This window comes from Drosophila gunungcola, unplaced genomic scaffold, assembly GCF_025200985.1.
Source record: "Drosophila gunungcola strain Sukarami unplaced genomic scaffold, Dgunungcola_SK_2 000081F, whole genome shotgun sequence".
NCBI classification, from domain to species: domain Eukaryota; kingdom Metazoa; phylum Arthropoda; class Insecta; order Diptera; family Drosophilidae; genus Drosophila; species Drosophila gunungcola.
In genome coordinates, this window is record NW_026453243.1 from 132,628 (window position 1) to 148,841 (window position 16,214).

A 16,214-nucleotide genomic window follows, 5' to 3' on the forward strand; every position below is an offset into this window, starting at 1 on the left:
AATCAAGTGGCATTCACAGTTAAACATTTTTGAGCTTTTCAATTTTTCGCAAAAATTGATGACTCCCACCCTTATCAAAAATGCAAAAATTGGCCAAAAATTTTGTTTTCAAAAAATTGATTTTCAAAATTCAGTTTTTGCATCAAAACAAAATTTATTTTTATAAACCGATTGTGGATGGGTAGTATATGTTGCCAGCTATACAAAACAGTCATTTTTATGGCTATACGTCTAGTTTTGGCCAAGTTACATAAAAAGAACTTCATAGGATTTTTGGTTTTTAACTAATCTCCAAAGACCCAAAGAAACCACCCTAAATATCAGTTTTTCTATCAAAACGATGAGAAGTAATGGTCAAAACATGGAATGCCATACATCGGTGAACTCGTCATTAAATTTCCAATCAAGTGGCATTCACAGTTAAACATTTTGAGCTTTTTAATTTTTCGCAAAAATTGATGACCCCCACCCTTATCAAAAATGCAAAAATTGGCCAAAAATTTTGTTTTCAAAAAATTGATTTTCAAAATTCAGTTTTTTGCATCAAAACAAAATTTATTTTTATAAACCGATTGTGGATGGGTAGTATATGTTGCCAGCTATACAAAACAGTCATTTTTATGGCTATACGTCTAGTTTTGGCCAAGTTACATAAAAAGAACTTCATAGGATTTTTGGTTTTTAACTAATCTCCAAAGACCCAAAGAAACCACCCTAAATATCAGTTTTTCTATCAAAACGATGAGAAGTAATGGTCAAAACATGGAATGCCATACGTCGGTGAACTCGTCATTAAATTTCCAATCAAGTGGCATTCACAGTTAAACATTTTTGAGCTTTTCAATTTTTCGCAAAAATTGATGACCACCCTTATCAAAAATGCAAAAATTGGCCAAAAATTTTGTTTTCAAAAAATTGATTTTCAAAATTCAGTTTTTGCATCAAAACAAAATTTATTTTTATAAACCGATTGTGGATGGGTAGTATATGTTGCCAGCTATACAAAACAGTCATTTTTATGGCTATACGTCTAGTTTTGGCCAAGTTACATAAAAAGAACTTCATAGGATTTTTGGTTTTTACCTAATCTCCAAAGACCCAAAGAAACCACCCTAAATATCAGTTTTTCTATCAAAACGATGAGAAGTAATGGTCAAAACATGGAATGCCATACATCGGCGAACTCGTCATTAAATTTCCAATCAAGTGGCATTCACAGTTAAAAATTTTTGAGCTTTTCAATTTTTCGCAAAAATTGATGACCCCCACTCTTATCAAAATGCAAAATTTGGCCAAAAATTTTGTTTTCAAAAAATTGATTTTCAAAATTCAGTTTTTTCAAACAAAATTTTTGTTTATAAACCGATTGTGGATGGGTAGTATAGGTTGCCAGCTATACAAAACAGTCATTTTTATGGCTATACGTCTAGTTTTAGCCAAGTTACATAAAAAGAACTTCATAGGATTTTTGGTTCTTAACTAATCTCCAAAGACCCAAAGAAACCACCCTAAATATCAGTTTTTCTATCAAAACGATGAGAAGTAATGAACAAAACATGGAATGCCATACATCGGTGAATTCGTCATTAAATTTCCAATCAAGTGGCACTCACAGTTAAACATTTTTGAGCTTTTCAATTTTTCGCAAAAATTGATGACCCCCACCCTTATCAAAAATGCAAAAATTGGCCAAAAATTTTGTTTTCAAAATATTGATTTTCAAAATTCAGTTTTTGCATCAAAACAAAATTTATTTTTATAAACCGATTGTGGATGGGTAGTATATGTTGCCAGCTATACAAAACAGTAATTTTTATGGCTATACGTCTAGTTTTGGCCAAGTTACATAAAAAGAACTTCATAGGATTTTTGGTTTTTAACTAATCTCCAAAGACCCAAAGAAACCACCCTAAATATCAGTTTTTCTATCAAAACGATGAGAAGTGATGGTCAAAACATGGAATGCCATACGTCGGTGAACTCGTCATTAAATTTCCAATCAAGTGGCATTCACAGTTAAACATTTTTGAGCTTTTCAATTTTTCGCAAAAATTGATGACCCCCACCCTTATTAAAAATGCAAAAATTGGCCAAAAATTTAGTTTTCAAAAAATTGATTTTCAAAATTCAGTTTTTTCATCAAAACAAAATTTATTTTTATAAACCGATTGTGGATGGGTAGTTTAGGTTGCCAGCTATACAAAACAGTCATTTTTATGGCTATACGTCTAGTTTTGGCCAAGTTACATAAAAAGAACTTAATAGGATTTTTGGTTCTTAACTAATCTCCAAAGACCCAAAGAAACCACCCTAAATATCAGTTTTTCTATCAAAACGATGAGAAGTGATGGTCAAAACATGGAATGCCATACGTCGGTGAACTCGTCATTAAATTTCCAATCAAGTGGCATTCACAGTTAAACATTTTTGAGCTTTTCAATTTTTCGCAAAAATTGATGACCCCCACCCTTATCAAAAATGCAAAAATTGGCCAAAAATTATGTTTTTAAAAAATTGATTTTCAAAATTCAGTTTTTGCATCAAAACAAAATTTACTTTTATAAACCGATTGTGGATGGGTAGTATATGTTGCCAGCTATACAAAACAGTCATTTTTATGGCTATACGTCTAGTTTTGGCCAAGTTACATAAAAGAACTTCATAGGATTTTTGGTTTTTAACTAATCTCCAAAGACCCAAAGAAACCACCCTAAATATCAGTTTTTCTATCAAAACGATGAGAAGTGATGGTCAAAACATGGAATGCCATACATCGGTGAACTCGTCATTAAATTTCCAATCAAGTGGCATTCACAGTTAAACATTTTTGAGCTTTTCAATTTTTCGCAAAAATTGATGACCCCCACCCTTATCAAAAATGCAAAAATTGGCCAAAAATTTTGTTTTCAAAAAATTGATTTTCAAAATTCAGTTTTTTCATCAAAACAAAATTTATTTTTATAAACAGATTGTGGATGGGTAGTATATGTTGCCAGCTATACAAAACAGTCATTTTTCTGGCTATACGTCTAGTTTTGGCCAAGTTACATAAAAATAACTTCATAGGATTTTTGGTTTTTAACTAATCTCCAAAGACCCAAAGAAACCACCCTAAATATCAGTTTTTCTATCAAAACGATGAGAAGTAATGGTCAAAACATGGAATGCCATACGTCGGTGAACTCGTCATTAAATTTCCAATCAAGTGGCATTCACAGTTAAACATTTTTGAGCTTTTTAATTTTTCGCAAAAATTGATGACCCCCACCCTTATCAAAAATGCAAAAATTGGCCAAAAATTTTGTTTTTAAAAAATTGATTTTCAAAATTCAGTTTTTGCATCAAAACAAAATTTACTTTTATAAACCGATTGTGGATGGGTAGTATATGTTGCCAGCTATACAAAACAGTCATTTTTATGGCTATACGTCTAGTTTTGGCCAAGTTACATAAAAAGAACTTCATAGGATTTTTGGTTTTTAACTAATCTCCAAAGACCCAAAGAAACCACCCTAAATATCAGTTTTTCTATCAAAACGATGAGAAGTAATGGTAAAAACATGGAATGCCATACATCGGTGAACTCGTCATTAAATTTCCAATCAAGTGGCATTCACAGTTAAACATTTTTGAGCTTTTCAATTTTTCGCAAAAATTGATGACCCCCACCCTTATCAAAAATGCAAAAATTGGCCAAAAATTTTGTTTTCAAAAAATTGATTTTCAAAATTCAGTTTTTTCATCAAAACAAAATTTATTTTTATAAACAGATTGTGGATGGGTAGTATATGTTGCCAGCTATACAAAACAGTCATTTTTCTGGCTATACGTCTAGTTTTGGCCAAGTTACATAAAAATAACTTCATAGGATTTTTGGTTTTTAACTAATCTCCAAAGACCCAAAGAAACCACCCTAAATATCAGTTTTTCTATCAAAACGATGAGAAGTAATGGTCAAAACATGGAATGCCATACGTCGGTGAACTCGTCATTAAATTTCCAATCAAGTGGCATTCACAGTTAAACATTTTTGAGCTTTTTAATTTTTCGCAAAAATTGATGACCCCCACCCTTATCAAAAATGCAAAAATTGGCCAAAAATTTTGTTTTTAAAAAATTGATTTTCAAAATTCAGTTTTTGCATCAAAACAAAATTTACTTTTATAACCCGATTGTGGATGGGTAGTATATGTTGCCAGCTATACAAAACAGTCATTTTTATGGCTATACGTCTAGTTTTGGCCAAGTTACATAAAAAGAACTTCATAGGATTTTTGGTTTTTAACTAATCTCCAAAGACCCAAAGAAACCACCCTAAATATCAGTTTTTCTATCAAAACGATGAGAAGTAATGGTAAAAACATGGAATGCCATACATCGGTGAACTCGTCATTAAATTTCCAATCAAGTGGCATTCACAGTTAAACATTTTTGAGCTTTTCAATTTTTCGCAAAAATTGATGACCCCTTATCAAAAATGCAAAAAATTGGCCAAAAATTTTGTTTTCAAAAAAATGCAGAAATTATTGTTATTGATATTTTCCCTTGAATTGTTTGAACTTTCACCACGTGCCATAAGGCCGCATATTGGCATTGTAATTACTTTGCGGACAACGTTTGTATGAAATGTGGCCCAGAAACCGTTTTAATTGCAGTTAAAACAGCTAAGGAGGAAAGAAACCTTTGGAAGAATTAGAAAATAGAATGTTGCCAACTGTGGGAGATGTTGCCGCCTACGTTGACAGGCAATTCCATTCGCCAGGCCCCTCTCTTAATTTTCCCCTTTACGACCCCCTTCGCCACCCATGGAGCAAAGTGCGTACAGCAGGCTGAGGAATGGTAACAGCAACAATCCAGTTAACAGTAATTGCTGGCGCGTCGTGTTTTCGGACCACCAATGGATTGATTAACTACGTGTTCGATATTTCAGCTAAGCCCCTGCGCCCCTGCACCTGCCCCGCCCCCTGCCCGTTTGCCCACTCAAAGCTATGTCACTTGACTATTGATGATGTGGCCCAGGGTGCTCTGCACTAAAAGAAATATTTTTGAAAAATAATTTGTATTTAATTGCGGATGATTACAGTTCGCAAGAATGTTATACATCATCAAAAACTGACTAATTGATTGCCATTTATAGCCAAAACGGTTTAATTATATAACACCTTTTTGAAAAAAAATTAAAAACGAGAAAGTTGGTCATAAAACTAATTATTTTTCAAATTTTAACAACTAAAATTTGATTTGCAAGTAAAAATTAAAAAAAAACCAGCAAAATAAGAATTACAGGTTTTGAAGCATGTTCAGATTTTTTTTTCAGTGCAGCTCCGGCGGGCCAAGTGTTCCAAGTGTTCCAGCTTGAGCAAAGCAGCCAAGTCCAAATCAAATTTACTATAATGACCACTCAAATGGACAGCGTAATGGGCCATGCGGCGCGGGAAAGAGATGGCAGATGGAGACAGAGAAAGAGACAGGGACAGCAGGAGAGGCAGGGAAAGAGAAAGAGAAAGGCCGACTAAAGTATTCCAGCGGAAAGTGGGCGAAACTTGGGAAGAAGCTAATGGCATTCGGCTGGTGTTGCGTGCATTTGACATTCTGGCAGTCGATGCCTCCAATAAAAAGATCGTCGAAGGGGCGGGATGGTGGTGAAAAGTCGAGGAAAAGAGAGGGAAAACGCTGACGCAGCCAGTGGGCGATATCCTAAGATGATATATCTCTCGGGAGACAACTTGCTAGGCCAGCTCAGCTATTAAATGAAGCGCAAATTTAGCCAAATATAAGATAAACCGATGGAGATAAGATAAGCCAGTCTGGTTGCAAAATGCGCAAGTAAAAAAAAGAATCTATGTTTCATGGCCTGGATTCAGAACACAAAATAATATAAAAAACTATATTAATTAATATAGTGTCAATATATTTAAAAAAGGACAGGAGGGCCATTAATAAAAATTGCAAAAAAATTTAAACCTAAATCGATCAGTAGCCATTTCTGGTTTTTTGGGTTTTACATCAGGTGCTTAAGATACGACTTTCTTATGTATTTTTTTGTAAATAACATAAACTTAATATGGTGAATTAATCTCCCTTATAAGAGAGAAAACGAATAACTTTTATATTTGCCATATAAAATCCACGGCTTAAAGTGAAACGAATTAACGCAAATTAATGCTGAAAAGTGAATAATTTAAGAGCAGCGTTCGTTAAGGAGAGCGGCCAATAAATCGATTTATGCTGGCAAAAAAGTGATGTAGTAACGAGGGGATTGACCTGGTATGTGCCACGATGATATCGGGGAATTTTGAGAAGCCAGCGATGGAAAATGTCGAGTTCAGGGGACGCGTGTTCCCTCAACCCAACCCAAAGTGCTTCCATAAATTGTGTGGCCCCGGGGCGATGATGATGATGCCCGGTAATACGACTACCTCAGTGGCAAAGGGGCAGCTGCCAGTTTTACAGTCCATAAGGGGATCCCTCGATTTGATATGTGGATATGGTGTATATGGGATATGGGATATGGGATAAGCGATGGTAAGTAACGGATAAATTCGCAAGGGGTTTGGCATTTTTTCGGCTGCCGTGCGTCGGGGATTTCGCACCTCCTCCGGCGGCGAGGGATTAGGGTTACCTCCTGGCAAGGATGCACCTGCAATCCATCGAACAACTTAATTGAATGTTGAGGGGGCACCTGCTTATCGGCGGGCAATTAATTCCAGCGATTTGCTTAGCTGTAAAATTTGTAACAGGGGTCCCATGGCCCCATTGCCATACCCACTGCCAATCCCATTCCCATTCCCAATCCCAATCCCCATCATATGCACATCCACATCCAAATCCAGATCAAGGGGAACCGCTGTCTCCGCTTCGGGGCTTCGTTTCGGAGTTTCTGGTGCTTTTGGTGTTTTCGGGGCTCGCGTTGCCTGTCAACTGGCCACCACAAAACGTAAATCAAGAAATTTGCTTAACCCACGCGCCACCAACTTAACTCCCCGCTCTATATTCCAAAATACACTGCAACACACAATTTACGGGAACAAATTTTACATTAAATCTAACAAATTGGCAAATATGGTGTTTTCCATTGCCTTAATCGAATGAATAATATTTTTATAAAAAAGCACTTCAAGCATACGTTTGTGTCTGAAATATATGTTGCTTGCTTTAACAATCAGATTTTTTAAGGATTTATCAAGATCTTTAAAATCATCTTTTTATTTCTGTTAAAATGTATACGTTTGTCTTGATTCTGAGGCACTCCTCAAACACTCCTAAATGTCACATCTACACTTTTTCAAGTGTATCAATCCCTATAGCACAATCCCCCCTCCCGCACGACAGGTGCTCTCTTTGCATATCGCAAGTTGGGGGAAACTGAGGGAACGGGGCGGCGGGTCACCGCTGAAAAATAAAAACTGGAACGGGGCGCATGCGCCGTGGTCTCCTTTCTGTCGTTTGGATCTGCCAAAGATCTGCCAGAGTTGCCATAAGGCACAATGGGTGGTAAATTGAAGCTTTCAACTTGCGCCAGTATGCAGCGGCTTGTTGTTGTTGTTGTGGGGCCCCGTCTTGATTTCAATTCGTTGGCGGCTATTTTGACAATGTGCGCCGCTTTAATTGGAGCCGTGTCATTAAGAGCACGCAATAAGAAAATCTGACAAAGCACCAGACATCGCGAGACAGCTCAGCTGTTTACGAGCCCACTTGGATGGCAAACAATTAAATTAGAAATAAATTTGTTTAACCGAGAGGACTTATTTTATCAGCTGCATTCTGCTGAACTTCATGGATAACAAAGGTTTCTTATGAAAAAATTGCCAAAGAAAAACAAATATATAATAATAGATTTTATAATTAGACCACGATAAAGCTTAAATAGCTAAACCTTACTAAACAATGTATTTATTAAATCGTATCTTGTTGTGATCTACTCGTGACACCCTCTCATCGAGCAGTCGTGGCCGAGTGGTTAAGGCGTCTGACTAGAAATCAGATTCCCTCTGGGAGCGTAGGTTCGAGTCCTACCGGCTGCGATAAGTGAACTTTCTTTTTGCTTTATAATACAATCTGCTATAATTAAAAACAACAGTTTAAATGGGAAAACTGTCTCTGTTTATTGTTGTATTAAATAAATTAAAAGCTCACAAAAATAATGACTTTATCTTTTTCATAATTATCTATTCATCTATTTTTATACAGGTGAGCCTTAAGTTGTGCCCACCATACACTGATTTCTTATGGTAAAGTGTAGCCCAGTGGCCAAGTCGTTTGCCTTGAGATTGGCAGTCCCGAGTTCAATTCCCAACTGAGCAAATGAAAAGTTTTATGGAATCATTGAAAATATTATAATTTTTATTTATAGATCATTAGAATCTTTCTCTTTCTAATTCGCGACAATTTAGAAGAGATTGAAAACTATTAATTGATAGTAGAAAATATTGCTGCAAAATCGTGGTAAATTATAGACTATTATTGCCTGGCTTGGTTCCCATAACAAATCCTTCGATATTCAATGCGGCAAATGAGACTGAAATGAAAAAGGGTACAAATTACAAATAAAAAACTCACTGCCAGTTGGCGATAAAGCAAACTCTTACCTTCTTGTGGCACCCACTCACAATCCTCGCAAGTCGATGAAAAAGTTTTCGACAGGTCTCGGCATTTTAGGCCGAATGCCACAAAAACAGACTTAAATAAGCATTGCAAAAAATACAAAGCTCTCGGTTTAAATCTCAAACGAATACCCTAAGGAACTGCCCTTTTTCCTTAAGGAATATTTAAAATATTTATTTCCAATTCCATTTGAATGCGGTGGACTAACAAACGAATAATGAAATGTAACTGACTTTTTTTGATTCAATTTGGGAGGACGTTTACATTTTACGGTTTCGTATTCCAACACTTCCCAAAATTCGTTCCATTATCAAAAAAAATCGTTATTAATCTCTTAAGTTTTAATTGATGATCATTAATTATTTCAATGCCTAATATTAAAATCCGTTGTAACACTTAAAATACCCTTTTAAGATAGGGTGTGAAAAGTCGGGGAAATTGTCGCCACAAAAGTTTTGGAGAGTTCTGCCTGCCACGGACCCCCTATTTCCCGCCCACGACTGTGGCTTTTGGCCACTGTTGCCGTTGTTGTTGGACGTTGTCGGTTGCCTTTCTGGCACAGACGCCGTTATGTCTCGCAAAGTTTCAAGAAACTGGTTCTTTCCCTTTCCCTTCGCCGATAACTTTCTGTGTCATATTTTTGTGACTATGTGTGTAGTGCGATTCGTTTTGTTATAATTTATTGTAAAATTATTTCCGTTTTGGCGTTACTTTGTGGCTGACTCAATTCCGGTTCCCGCACAATAGCAGGGTAAGTTCAAAAACAAAAAGCCTTACAAACTTTAAAAAAGAAATTGTCATGTAGAAAACATTAACGTTAAATTAAACCGACTTCAACACATCAATTACTGTTCAGGAATATATACTTAAAGATTTATATTTACCTTATTTTTCCTTTTCCTTTAGCTTTACGCTTCTATTTTATTATGAATATAATAGCCGCAATTCTTAAAACGATTCTAATATATTAAGTTTTCAGCCTTAGTTTTGGACCTTTCCCTTGTCACACATTTCTCCAATCTCTTTATTACTTGTTAGTAATATTTATTTGAAAACTTCCAAAATTTAGATAGAATTGAAACCTTCTTTTTGCAAGTGCAAAGACCAAAACAAAACGTGTCCCATCAAGGGCCCATTTAATTGGCGTCTATTTATGTCATCGCAGCTAGTGCAGATCGCACCGATCGAGAACAGATCGTGAGTGACAAAGCCAAGGAATCAGAATCGAAATCAGAATCCGAATCCGAATCCCAATCGAGCCTGGCCCTCCAAACAATGAAAATTGATATTGTAGAAAATCTTAAAGGCCGCAATCACCGCTATCGCAGCCGCAGCTCCTCTCATTACGCATATCGGTTGGAGTGGCCAACTCCAAGCGCCGACTCCCAGCTTTTAGCTACCAGCTTTCCAGTTTCCCAGTTTTGGGATCCAGTCCGGATCCAGCGGAAAGATCAAGCAACGCAACCGGCGATCAGGTCTGTCCATCATTATGTCAACGCTCTCAATGCGCATGTCAATCAAGATGAAGTGCCGCTGATACGTTCGTCTCAGGACTTAAGTCTGGGTCCCCGACTACATGGTTGATTGCACCGCCCCGCCCCGCCCCGCCTTAACTCCCAGATGCCCACAGAATTATTGAGGAAACGTGTGTCCATGGGTGGGAAAGAATTCCTGAATAGATGCAATTCTGTGTGAAAAGATGCCCTATCCTTAAATCAAAATATATATATTTAAAATATAATAAACTTGGAAGATTACTTGTTAAGTAACATTTATTTTAGAGAATCCCCAAAAACAGTTTATTTTCTTTCCCCTTCCCCATTCTTAAGCCTAGACATTTATGTTTTTTATAGCGCATATAGTGGATTTATAACCGAAACTCCGAATTGCTGGCATCCTAGGACGATGGCTCTCACTCATTTCAATTTATGAGAAGCGCCGAGAAGGGCGCACCTCCTCGCTCCGCGCCGCTATTTTATTATTTTGTGCAATAATTTTTTATTGTTTTGCTGGTCCGAGGAGCTGATCCTGGCGGTGTGGCAGCAGGACGACAGACGGGATTCCCTCATCCGTTTCGTTTTCCGTCCACTTTCAATTGTTTGGCAGCCCTTGCAGCGCCGCCGAACGCTTGATATTTATTTGTTGTGTGCCGGCTATAAACGTGAAATTTACTGCGGAATGTCATTTAAAGTACAAACGTTCTGGCTCCCCCGTCCATCGGGTTCCTTTTTTTGTTTGGATATATTTACTTGTATTTTGTTGAGGGCCGGACTAACGGTTTCTATGCACGCCAAATGACGCCGCTGTCGATGGCACTGCCATCGCCCCGAGTCAACGTTTTTTTTTTTTTGGCCAATACTCTTTCTGAGGGTATTTATTCATTTTCCTCACTTACACTTTGAAAAAAAGGGTTTTTGAACTGTAAAAGAAAATTGATTGGCAAGCATAATGCATCGATCACAGCCTAAACTCAATAATGCCAAATTTGTAATATGTCAAATCTGAAAAATTAAATTCTCATATATACTAAGAGATTTCTAGATTTGAGATTTCGGAACATTAACTTTTTAGGGTGATCAAAATCAAAATGTTATAAGGATTTTTTCTTTAAACATAGCCCTAGTTGGTTTTAATGATTTTTCAGCTTATTTGGTTCACTGTTGACTTCTTCAGTTTCAGATTTCTGCTTAAAATCTCAAAGTGTATTCGATTCTTCGGTCAGCTGGGCTTATTCCTCCGCCCAGTACTCGTTTTTTTTCTGTCGTATTTATAATCCTTTTCCTCTTTTCGGCTCGAGCTGGAACAAGGCATTTTGTCTGGCTCGTCCTGGATATCTTCCTCTCCTTCTCACTCGCTCTGCCTTCTCGCTTCCACACGGCGTTTGTCATTATGTGGCTGCTTCCGGATTATATTTTCGGTAGGAATTTCTGTTTATTTTGCACGTCTTAGCAGCTGTCGCCGTTACACACGACCGCCCGAGGACCTCTCTCGCAGGACCCCTGGAGTATCCCTTTAATTTCGTCAAGTGGCCTAATGCCGTTCCACTAAGTGCGGCTAATCAGCTACCAACAAAAAAGAAGAGGTTGGTCTGGGGGATTGGAGTGAAGTGCAATGCAGTGGAGTGGAGTGGAGTGGAGATCCAAATCTGAAACGGATGTCGCCGGTTGTGCTCAACAAGGCCTCTGCTCCTGCGAAAAAGGACACGGCGCCAGAGGCTCGCCAAAAATTAATTATTAAGCCCGAATATATTCGCCGAGATATGAAATAAACTGTCTGTCTGCTGGCGAGAAAGGAGAAAGTTAATGTGGGGCTGGGGAAGAGCTGTCTGTCTGGTCGCCTGTTTTACACCTGTCCCACAACCGCCTTAAACTCACCTTTGATTTAGATGTTGAGCGCGGGCTGTGTTTTTGTGGTAATCTAGATTTGGCAGGGGACTTAAGAACGATATTCAGCCGTTGGGATTTCGGTTATGAAAACGCTGTGCAGAGAGTTATCAATTTAATGGGACACTTCAGTTATCCGGCAAGAACATTATTTTTCAGAATACTTAAATGCTAATAAAAGCATACAATTAAACACAAATTACACCTTGTTTTTATTGAGTCGATATTTCTTTTCGGTATTTTGAATAAGTTTTGATCAGAAAATCGATGGAACTAAAATAAATGATGGTTCCCAAAAAAAGTGATCGTTTTTTTTTTCTGTCTAGAAATTTTAATATTTTTAACTCGCAAAAAAGTGATTTATTTAAAACCGCAGCCGGTAGGATTCGAACCTACGCTCCCAGAGGGAATCTGATTTCTAGTCAGACGCCTTAACCGCTCGGCCACGACTGCTTGGTGACAAAAAACGCCAACAAGATCGCGAAAATAGTCTGGATCCCCTCCCCAAAGGAATGTTTATTGACCAAATTCACAGGATAATATTATAAATGTTTTAAATCGTGACTTTGATTAAGTCGCATGTTACTTTTTGTTGTACGATCGATTTTATGGTTGCCTAAGTTATTCAATTTTATATACCGCTCTTCCCCTATCACCCTACTGAACTACCTTTCTCCCTCTATCCCCTACACTTTCTCGCCCTCTCTCCCTCTATTTCAAATCTTACTTATTACGTACTATAATCGCATTTTATGTGAACAATATACAAACAGATTTACTAATCCAAAGGTCACTTTAAGACACAAATAACTTTCCTTGTGTTATGTAATTACAGCATATTTTCAATGTTGAAAAATTAAATATTTAAAAAAAAAAATTGTTTTTTTCTTGTGTACCTTATGTGAAAGTGTATTTAAGAAGATATGTTGAAATATAGAATTTAAGCTTTAAATTATGTTCCAGACTCAACAGACTCTTTTAACGTATTCTTGGATAAATGGAGCTAGCATACATTTGTTTATATTATATCTGCAGAATTAATTTAATCTATTGAGTATATCCCTCTCGCTCGATTCCATGCATTGAATACAGTGCGTGCGAGTGTAACGCATTATATAGTGCGTAACCCTTCTTTCGCTGCGTTCTTTTTAAATGTATAACAAAAAAATTAAGAAAATATTTACAAATTAGTTGTGCAGTGTTGTTAGAGTCGGACATCCTGCCCCTTCCTTGCACATCCTTGTAAGTTACAATTTTAATTCAGGTGGCGGCTTTTATTGAGAGCTTAAGCCACGTCGAAGCAACTGACCGTGTGGCCTAATGGATAAGGCGTCGGACTTCGGATCCGAAGATTGCAGGTTCGAGTCCTGTCACGGTCGAAAAGGATAATTTTTTAATTTTTTTAACTTCAATAATAGGTTAATATGCATTTTATTTTATTTTTAAAGTCATCTCATAAACAACACAAGTAAATAAATGTTGACCGCCAGAGCATATTTTCATCGTTAGCCAAAGGATTCTATATGTTTTTCCTTTTAAATGTAAGATTTAAGTTTCTTACGTTTTTTGCTTTCATGTACACGGTTTTTTTTTAATGTCATTGAAAGTGTGCAAGTTCAATGGCAAATTTGAATGCCAAGCAGCTTATTTGACACCAACAAGAACAAGAAGCAGTCGTGGCCGAGTGGTTAAGGCGTCTGACTCGAAATCAGATTCCCTCTGGGAGCGTAGGTTCGAATCCTACCGGCTGCGAAATAGTAGTTATTTTTTGCATAACATAATTTACATTTCGAAAAATAATGCAAAAGATTCTCTTAGTATTAGGACCAACTTTTCTTGGCAACATAATGGTAAACTTTAACCAAGCTTTGCAAAAAAGATATAAATATTTATTTAATAATGATAATCTTAGTGAAATCTTATATGCATTAACTTGTTAAGCTGAATTGAGAAATATTTAATAAGCCGAAATAAACTTATTCTCCTTGTCTAATGAATAAATATTCATGGGTGATAATTATAAAAAAAACTAAAGGACAAATTTGATTGTTTTGCATGTTTACTGCAAAAAATTAGGAAATTATTCTTGATTCTCTTATTAATTTCATAAACAGTTATTTTGTGCAAAGCAAATAGTTTTTACTAATAACAGCCTCTGGATGAAATACTTATGATATCTAAAACATTTTTCTTTAAATTATTTTGCATCAATCGTGTCGATATGCAAGTAAGAACAACATATTAAAGTATCCATTGTAAATGAGTATTACAATTGTTTGAGGATATATACCTCAAATAATTAAATAGGGGTTATATTAATTGTTCGCCCTTTTCAATGGTATATCCCCAAGTAGATCGGCCGTAAATATCATCAAGCAGTCGTGGCCGAGTGGTTAAGGCGTCTGACTCGAAATCAGATTCCCTCTGGGAGCGTAGGTTCGAATCCTACCGGCTGCGAATCGTAAATCCTTTTTTGCTCACACCACACTTCGCCATCATATTTTTGTGTCCTGTCCGCTTCATTTAAGCTTGATGACAAATTAAAGTCCGTCAGCACGGGTTTTGTTTCACGCGCTGCCCCAGCGGTTTCCCAATTAGGAGACAACAAGTTTATTCAGCCATCACATCCAGCCATCACACACCCACTCATAGATGGCCTGGACCTTTACCAACATCATATCCTGTTTAATTACAATTTTCCTGTGGTCGCGTAGCGTTAAGCCAACCAACAGACCGCGTCGCCTCCTCACTTTGGTTTTTTCCAATTCAATTATTATGGATGGAAACGGCTGATGGTGGCTGGGGTTGGGGGGTTTGGGGGTTTGGCATATCCTGGGGGTAACATAGTGTAGTTAAGGACCTGCAAGAAGAGGCGAAAAAATGCTAGTAAATGCCCACGACATTGGTGCATGTGAAACATATTGTTGGTGGCGCGGCGGTCGCCCTCTCTCACTCACTCGGCGTTGTTGCTGGCCCGCTCTATTTTTAGTTTCCGACTAGGCTGACCAGGGGGGTAGATAGGGTTCGATCTAAGATTGGTGCATGTTCTGCAAATGGAACTACGTTTTAAACGGGGGTCCTAGCACTATTGCACCGATTTCAAGCAATTGTTTGTTCTTAAACAAACTTATAAAACTTTGAATGTTAAAATACGTTTGCTAAACAGATTTAGGCTAATATGTTTTATATAATTTTTTTTCATTCTAACTTTTGTGTTTTATTATTTGTGTATTTCCTAACATTAAAAAAAAACCTACTAAACTGTTTAAAAATTAATATTCTTCAGAATTTGTTTATTGTTTATTGAAAGACAATATTTTATAGAAATTAGGTCAATGAATAAAGCATGAATAAAGATTAGACTTCAGATATAGATAAACAATACAAAGTTTCTTGTCTTATTGAACTATAAATTGTTTAAAGTTGTTATTGAATACTGGATATACAATCTGTAGTACTTTAACATAAAAAACCAATACAATATAATATTTTTGACAAAGTCATAAGCCGGATCTCTCTAAATATTTAACTGGGATTTTTTTTTAGACAGCATTGTTCTAATGATCAACAGGGTATTCGCAGGTTTTAGTATCTGTCACGGCGCATTTTTTAGCTGCTGTATTTGTCGCTGATTGAGACTTCACTTTTTTGCAATCGATGGCAAATTGATGAACACAACACACACGCATACCCGCACACCTACATGTATGTGCAGATTTAGAGCGAGATGGCAGGGTGGGGGTTAGAGATGGGGGAGAGAGAACGAGAACACTGCGGAGTAATTAACGTGCACACGCGGCACGGCACATAAGCAACCCCCTTGCCACGGCGAAGGGTTAAAGGGGGTGGCTGGGCGACGGCGAACGCATGCAAATCGCAGGCAGGCACATGGGCGTCGCCTTTTGGTCAGCACTGTAGCTGCGTTTTTTTGCAGCGCTGCATTCGCGCTGCGATTGGTTGCGGCCAGCGCCTCATATCGATGAGTCCGCAAATCCACCAACCCACCAACCCACCAATCCACCCACCCATCTAAAACAGATGCCCAACCACACGTATGGCACACGGGATCAGGACCAAAAGGACCGACGACCGAGGACCGAGGACCAAGGACCAAGGACAAAGGACAAAGGACCGACATCCATCAAGCACTCTGGGCCTTTGTTATTCCCGTGCGTTGCAATGGGGTTGCAGTTTGCATCGAATCACCCATTACCCATCGTCACGTTG

At 37.4% G+C, this 16,214-nt stretch overlaps 5 non-coding genes across 5 annotated transcripts; 4 read left to right on the forward strand and 1 right to left on the reverse strand.

Moving 5' to 3' along the window:
• Positions 1-7,942: 7,942 nt before the first annotated feature.
• On the forward strand, positions 7,943-8,024 carry Trnas-aga (transfer RNA serine (anticodon AGA)). The gene has a single exon. It is a non-coding gene; the product is annotated as a tRNA-Ser (tRNA).
• A 4,334-nt stretch (positions 8,025-12,358) lies between these two features.
• Positions 12,359-12,440, reverse strand: Trnas-aga (transfer RNA serine (anticodon AGA)). The gene has a single exon. It is a non-coding gene; the product is annotated as a tRNA-Ser (tRNA).
• Positions 12,441-13,293: 853 nt separating this feature from the next.
• On the forward strand, positions 13,294-13,366 carry Trnar-ucg (transfer RNA arginine (anticodon UCG)). The gene has a single exon. It is a non-coding gene; the product is annotated as a tRNA-Arg (tRNA).
• Positions 13,367-13,657: 291 nt separating this feature from the next.
• Trnas-cga (transfer RNA serine (anticodon CGA)) lies at positions 13,658-13,739 on the forward strand. Its single transcript has one exon. It is a non-coding gene; the product is annotated as a tRNA-Ser (tRNA).
• A 623-nt stretch (positions 13,740-14,362) lies between these two features.
• Trnas-cga (transfer RNA serine (anticodon CGA)) lies at positions 14,363-14,444 on the forward strand. Its single transcript has one exon. It is a non-coding gene; the product is annotated as a tRNA-Ser (tRNA).
• Positions 14,445-16,214: the final 1,770 nt, after the last annotated feature.